Genomic DNA, 7,392 nt, shown 5'->3' with positions numbered 1-7,392 from the left:
GATCATGAACTTAGGCATTACACAGAGACCCTGTGCCTAACAGAATAACAAGTACAAATCTCCACCATGTGGGCTTAGAAGCAAAATCAAGAATCAATAAATATGATAGAATCAAACTAAAACACTTCTTCTCAGCAAAGGAAACAATCAATAACATGAAGAGAGTGCCTACAGAATTGGAGAAAATCTCTACTACATGGACCTCAGAAAGAGCATTCATCTCCAGGATACACAAAGGTCTCAGAAAACTTAACACAATTAAAATAATGAACCCCATCAATAAATGGGTTAAGGAACTGAACAGAAACTTCACAGAAGAAATACAATCAATCTGTAAATACTTACCCAATTGTGGGGAGTGGAGAAGTGAAATTTTGAGAGGATCATATACATAGAAAAAAAGAAGTTTATGGTTCTAGAACATAGAAGGATCACTATAGCTGTTATCAATGTGTTGTATTCCAATATATCTAGAACAAATATTTTTTATGTTCTCACCACAGCAATGAAAATATGAGGTGAAAGATATGCTATTTAGTGATGTTTATATGGCGTATACACATGTTGAAATGTCACTCTGAATCTCATAAAATTTATTTTTCTACATTGTTATACATAAAATTTAAAATTAAGGAGCTATCTCCAAAACCAAATTAACACGATATATACTTCCACAAAGTACATTATACTTCCATTAGGAGAAAACATAAACTACACACCAGAACTAAAAAAAAGTTTCTGTAAGATAACATGAATTAAGGAAAAAGGGTAGAAAGATAAAGCCACAACATTGATCATTAAGGAGAATAGCTGTGATGTATATGTAGCTAAAAATGAAGATTCAAAGGGAAACATGATTAACAAACAAAAATTGAAAATATTTTAAATTCAAAGACACTTGTGCAACATTGAAAAATTCCTTGTTCCTCATGCAGAATTAGTGTTATTTCTTCTCTCACAATGTTTTATTATCCTGCATGGATGTATGAACTCATTGTCTTATAAAGCCATTTTGTCTCCCTGTTAAGGAGTATCTTTTAGAATCCATCATTTTTTGTGATTTTCTTTCATAGAAACATGAAAAAAAACCTCAGATGTAGGAAGTCTCCTCAGGTTTCACCTGACCAAAGTGGTTCAGTGAATTCACTAAAGTATATAATGTAGTATAACTTGAAATGATAAATCTCACATGACTTAGTGTTCTGCAATTCAGAAAAAAATAATGGAGGATTATTAATATAATAAAATATATATTAACATGCTCACCATAACTATATCTTCAAACTCAGTACTAAATATCACTAAATGTCAATAAAACTATCCTTAAATATTCCTTAACAGGTCATATAGCAATGTTTCATAAATTTCAAATAAATAAAAATCATACAATTTTTTTGTGTGAATAACAAGAAAGAAAAGATGGGAATGACATGGGGAATTTTTTAGGAATTAACCACAATATTTTGGAAAAAAATAATTCAATATACCTAAACTAGATATTTTCAGACATTTGAGCTTTCTAGTTTAATTGTAATTCATGAGCAATATTGAAATTCCCTTTCAGTTCAATAACTCTTTTTTTCTAAAGAGGGATATAAGCAAACACATTCATTCTGTCTCTCTCTCTCACACACACAGTATTAATACTTCCATAATTTTCTTAATACTATATTTAACTATTACCTTGTAACACTTGTTTATTCAAGTCAATTTAAATCAAAACCAATTTGTGGATGTGTTCTTGACACAAAGGGTTGACACATGGAAAAATATTGCACTATAAAATTTTTAAGTAGTTCCAAAGAGACAGAATTCTGGATTAATTGTCATATTTCAATTTATTTCTTGCTGGTGTCCATCCCTAGCATGGGTCAGGGGTCCTATGTGGATGGGAGACATCGGTATGGTGGAGAAATAGCACACAGAGACACCAAGTGTTCTGAGGTTGAATCTGAACCCTTATTTTTTTCTGCCAGCCTTTTTATAGATATTTTTCTTTAGTAATGATTATATCATTTTATGGCTAGTTTAAAAGATGAAAAACCTTCAAAATTACAATCTATGCTTCTTCTCAAAGTATACATTCTCTCTGTATGACAGTCCAGACCAAAACAACCTTATTTCCCAGTAAGATTAAAATAACCTCATCTCCCAGCTAAACTGAAACAACATTGTCTTCCAACTAAACTGAGGGCACTATGATGTGCCAGGCTTTAACCTTCAGAACAAACACATTACTAGATTTTCTGAGAAACCACCCCCACCATGAACTCCAGTGTTTAACAGTGAAAAGTTTTTACAGTTATTAAAGGGCAAGGAAATCAATTTATACTTAATATTTAGTCTATTCTAATTTCATATAATGGCAGGTTACAATCTTATTCTGATTCTCAAAGAATTAGACTAAACATAGGAAAAGTAAAAATTATATTTAGGACTAACTTAAATGTGTTTATTATGTAAAGTATCTCTAGAATCAACTATTGAAACTAAGAAAGCAAAAAAGGCTAAACACTGCATTCAAGCTCAGAGGAATGTCTCTTTATCCATCTATTATTATACTAAAGCAATAACAGGCTCCTTTAAACCCAAGCACAACCACAAGTTTTTATTTTTTATATTTTATCTATGTATTACTGCTAAATTTTCATTGTGCACTATTTTGTGTCCCAACACAGTAAAACCTTCCCAATGTTTTTCCAAAAAGTTTCTAATGATATATTGATTATTAATATGAAAAAGCAGCTGTACATTGAGACATGCCATGCCTATGGCCCTCAAGAGGGAGGACAATCAACAGAACTCTGTCAAGTGTTGAGTCCTCTATTCCAACAGACCGTGTCAAGTGTGGGAGTGTCAGGAAATAGACATGGAAATTTCTTATGACTGTCTTAATTTCCATGTGATTACACAATGGAAAAATAGTGAAAATATTACTTATGGCACTAATAACCTCTAAGTGAATTGAAGATCATTACACTGGTCTTATGGGAATGAATTATTTTTGTGTGGGGTGGTTCAGTACGAGGGAGTGATCCAAGTGGTATTTAACAACTGAGCCACATCCACAACAGAATTTTTTAAAATTTTATTTAGAAACAAGGTCTTGCTAACTTGCTTAAGACCTTGCTCAGCTGTTGAGTTTGCTTTGAACTTGTAATCCTACTATTCCATTCACCAAAACCACTGGGAATAACAGAGTACATGACAGAAGCTGGCTTCTGTCACAAAAATATTGAATCACTAAAATGATAGGCATACCCCACATTAGCCAGTCCTTATGTGTTTACTTTACTTTTCATTTACTAAGAATTGAATCCAGAGCTTCAGGCAGCAGCTATTTTAATGCTGGGTTTCCTTGCATTACTGGGATCTAGACTAGCTAGGATGATATTTCCATTTAAATATGTGGTCATTTAAATTTATTAATTGTGTGTTTTACATGAATAAAATAGTTAATAAACATTAGTTTAAATTTCAATTTAACTATTTTTGCTCTCTACTACTCTGAAGACAGACTGGGTTTTGATCAACAAAAGTATCCATTGTGGAAGCTGGGCATGCGTAAGACTTATGCTGCAGCTTTCTGTCTGGCTGGCCTCGGTCAGAGTCAACCAGGCATGAAGATCACCAGGCAGAAACACACCAAGAAGCATTTCGGCTTCTTCCGCAACAATTTCAGAGTCAGCAATCTATACCAGAACCTGCTGAACGGCACCTTTTGTCAGGCGGCGCCGTGGGGCCTCATCCAGCTGTGGGAGCAGCTGCCCTGCTACCTTATAGGGGAGACGCAGCTGTGCACCATCAGGATCAGAATTTATCTGTGAAAGTAAAGAAAAAGCCTGGTGTTCCTCATGTTTATTATTCAGAACACTATAGTCTTGGGCAAACCTTCTCCCAAAACAATCACCTTTGTCAAAGCTATATAGTCAGATCAGCTTGTCTCAGTGCATGAGAAAGAAAGTATCAAGCAACTCAAACAGGAACAGGATTTAGTGAAAAACCCTGAACAGAGAAGAAGAAACAAGTGCAAGAAAATTAGTGGCCCCAATCCTCTTAGCTGTTTGAAGAAAAAGAAAATAGCAGGGGACACAAAATCGCCTGCTTCTAAAAAGAAAAGAAAAAGAATAAGAATCCAGAATAGATCTACTTCAGAAGTACTTTCTGAGAAGAAGAATGCAGAAGGACAATGAATGCTTTGGATATTTCTTTTAAGGACATTCATGTGTGAAAAATGAATTTAAAGGCTGTATTTATGATTAAAGATTAAACTTATTTTTTAAATTAAAAACTAACAAAAAAGAAAAATATCCATAAAGCAGCAATGCTTAACACAAATAAATTATAAGAAAAAGTGTAAATTTAAATTTTCTAATATTCACATTAAAAAGTAGAAAGAACAGGTAAAATCAAGTGTAATAAAATAAAACCATATATCCAGGTTATCTTTGTTTGACAATATAAAATTAGTAATAATATATATAATGAAGTATATATAAACTATATCTTCAAAACTCATTCTATATTTGAAACATCCAAACATCTCCATTCATACCAGACATATTTCAGGTTTGAGAACTATGGTCTCTTTACCTTAGTGAATTGAAAGAATTCACTTCCTTTTATATATATATATATATGTATAAAATTTGGGGATTAAACTCAGGGGCATTCAACTGTCATTCTCGCCAGCAAGAACGACCCGGAGACGTGATGGGTGGCAAACTTCTTTATTAACTGCAGATTCTTCTTCCCTTTTAGGGAAGTTATTGTCACTTATATAGGTTATATCAACTAATTAGAATATTCATGATATGTCGGGAGAACATAGACGTATATGGGTATAACTTGGAGCACCTAAGAATCACGCAAGAATCATGCAGAGGCCCTGACCAATTACTGAGACTTCCTCAAAGTGATGTTAGTTGTTTGCGCACAGAATAGCAGTTTTCCAACCACACTGGCAGCTTGCCAGGTGCCATCTTGGCCAGGCCCCACCTAGGGCCAGGGGCTTGTACGCAACCCCGACAGTTCCCCCTTTTTTCTTTCAAAAGAAAAGCTCGGGACCAAGCCTGTCTTAGGCGGAGTGGTCAACTACCGTCCTTACCCATCATCGGATAACTGTAGAGCATGCTACAGCTCCTGTCTTAGGTCGGTACGGCGTTACCTCCTACCTTACCCGTCTGGTCAATGGTCCAGCCTCGTGAGCCACACTTGTGGGGAGCTGCCAGCCTCTAGGGCAGCCATGGCCTGATGGAAGATGATACGATTTCTCACTTGACTCTGGCGCACACGCATGATAGTGCGTGAGAGGAAGATAACAGCAATGATCATAAGCATGCATAATGCTCCCATACCAGCCCACTGCTTAATAAAACTGAAAGAGGAGGATAACCAATTTAGCACTTCAGACATTGGAGCTACATCAACTCTAGTAGCATTAAGGCTAACAATTTGAGATCTAAGAATAGCAGTAAGATTATCACATTCGTAAGACCAGTTGGCGCGTAACTGAACAGACAAGCTTCTAGACAATTTGCTGCATAGCTGAAGTTATGGTAAGCTACAGGTGTAACGCACAGTCCCGCCAGATGATAAATACATCCCACGTTTAACAGTTCCTGTAAAATGTCCATTTGTTCTTGAAGTAAGTCCACTCGCTGGTTCACTAAAAGAATCCCTGCTTTTAAGTGTTGATCCACTGTCTGCTGAGTAGATAAGGCAGTAGCAGTCTGTTGAACCACCTTATTGATTGTGGCTGCAGATTGTACAGACATAGTTAAGGCTACAGCTGCCGCAGTGGCTGCTGCCGCTGATGCAACTATGGCGGTAATGACTGCTGCGGTGATTCCAAAGTCCCTCTTATTTCTGGAAAGCAATACTGGCAATTCATCATCTGTAACAGAGACTGGCATAGGCAAGAAGGTAGGAACACACATTAAGTCTGCCAGCAGGAACCTAGAAGCATTTTAACATTGAGAGATAGCACAAATCTGAAGTACAATTGAGAGAAGCAGTTGTTTTGTTACATAGTTGAATTGTTCCTCCTAAGAGACTAAAAAGAGGTTGTAAGTTAGTTTATTTCCGTGGAAACACACAAACTGAGCCACAGCTCCAATAAAGCACCGGGTTACCCTTATTACCCAGAGTTAAAAAACCCCAAACAAAGAGACAAAGAGAAAGTTTATCTTTAGGGGACCTGAAGGTCTCCTCTATTCCCCCTTTTTGTTTATAAAGAGTATTTTTGAGGGTGAGGTGTGCATGTTCAACAATACCTTGTTCTTGTGGGTTATAAGATACATCTGTGGTTAGAGTTATTTTAATTTTAGTGAGGAATTGGTTCTTACCAATTTTAGTTTTTAAAGAAAAATTTAGGCTTTATAACGTAGTACAATCTTTAACAGTTGTTTAACCATAATTGTATAAACCCCTATTTTTAAGACAATTGTTTTAAAGAATAAAACTTAAGAGACACAAAGTTAAGAATGAATTGGTGTTTTTAAGAAAACTTTGTTATTTTACCATGTCATTTTACCATATAGATTAAACTTTGGCTTATATCAGAACATTAGTATTTCACCTTAGGAAAAACCTTAAATAGCTTTAGCTGATTTACATACATACAACCAACTTAGTTACACACAGACTTGTTGAAACTTGCCCTTTATTACATATAGACTATCTTATCCAGAAACATTTTCTTTTCCTTTTATTAAATACATTTTTAAACCCAGAACCTTTTATTTTTTCTTTTTTATTTGTTGACCCCTTTTTGTTCACATTCTGAAACAACTCTTATGAAATTTTTGAATTTAGATAAATCACCCTATTTTAATAAGATTAAATTTTTGTTGTTTATAGTACTCTTAATTGAAACACAGTTGAAACTTTCGGGACCCTTTGTATATAGAATTTCACTTGTTAGGACATAACTTTTAGTAACCTTGTTTTTAGTTTAGTGATGACACAAAGCAATTTTAAACCCTTTTATTTACCATCCTATGAAAACACCAATAATGTTTAAGTATGTTACCCCATGTAATTTAAGGAGTTAAAAGTACTTGATGTTATTTAACAATTAGCATTTTAACTTTGTAAATTAACCAGACGTCTCTACAAACACATTTGAGTAATCCCATACATGTTAACTCCAATTTATTTATTTTATAAAAACCAAGATATCAGACAAGTGTCCTGAACAGGATCTGTTGCCTCTTTCCTGCTGAAGAAAAGTCCTAGAAGCAATTGATATTAGACATTGTTTAACATTAACATTTCATTAGTTTGACCACCTGGAGACTTGTAAGTTATTTTTAAAGATATTTTACTTTCATTAGTTTACCCAATTTAAATTGAACCTTTTTAAATCACGTGAATAAAAGTATTTGGATC

At 34.6% G+C, this 7,392-nt stretch overlaps 1 pseudogene; it reads left to right on the top strand.

Annotated features, from left to right (window-relative positions):
• The first annotated feature begins 3,620 nt into the window (after positions 1–3,620).
• LOC124975726 (rRNA-processing protein UTP23 homolog) lies at positions 3,621–4,193 on the top strand (annotated as a pseudogene).
• The last annotated feature ends 3,199 nt before the right edge of the window (positions 4,194–7,392 follow it).

The sequence above is a fragment of the Sciurus carolinensis genome, unplaced genomic scaffold (assembly GCF_902686445.1).
Source record: "Sciurus carolinensis unplaced genomic scaffold, mSciCar1.2, whole genome shotgun sequence".
Lineage (NCBI taxonomy): Eukaryota > Metazoa > Chordata > Mammalia > Rodentia > Sciuridae > Sciurus > Sciurus carolinensis.
The sequence above is the reverse complement of the archived record's forward strand: the minus strand, read 5'-3'. Positions and strand labels throughout refer to the sequence as shown.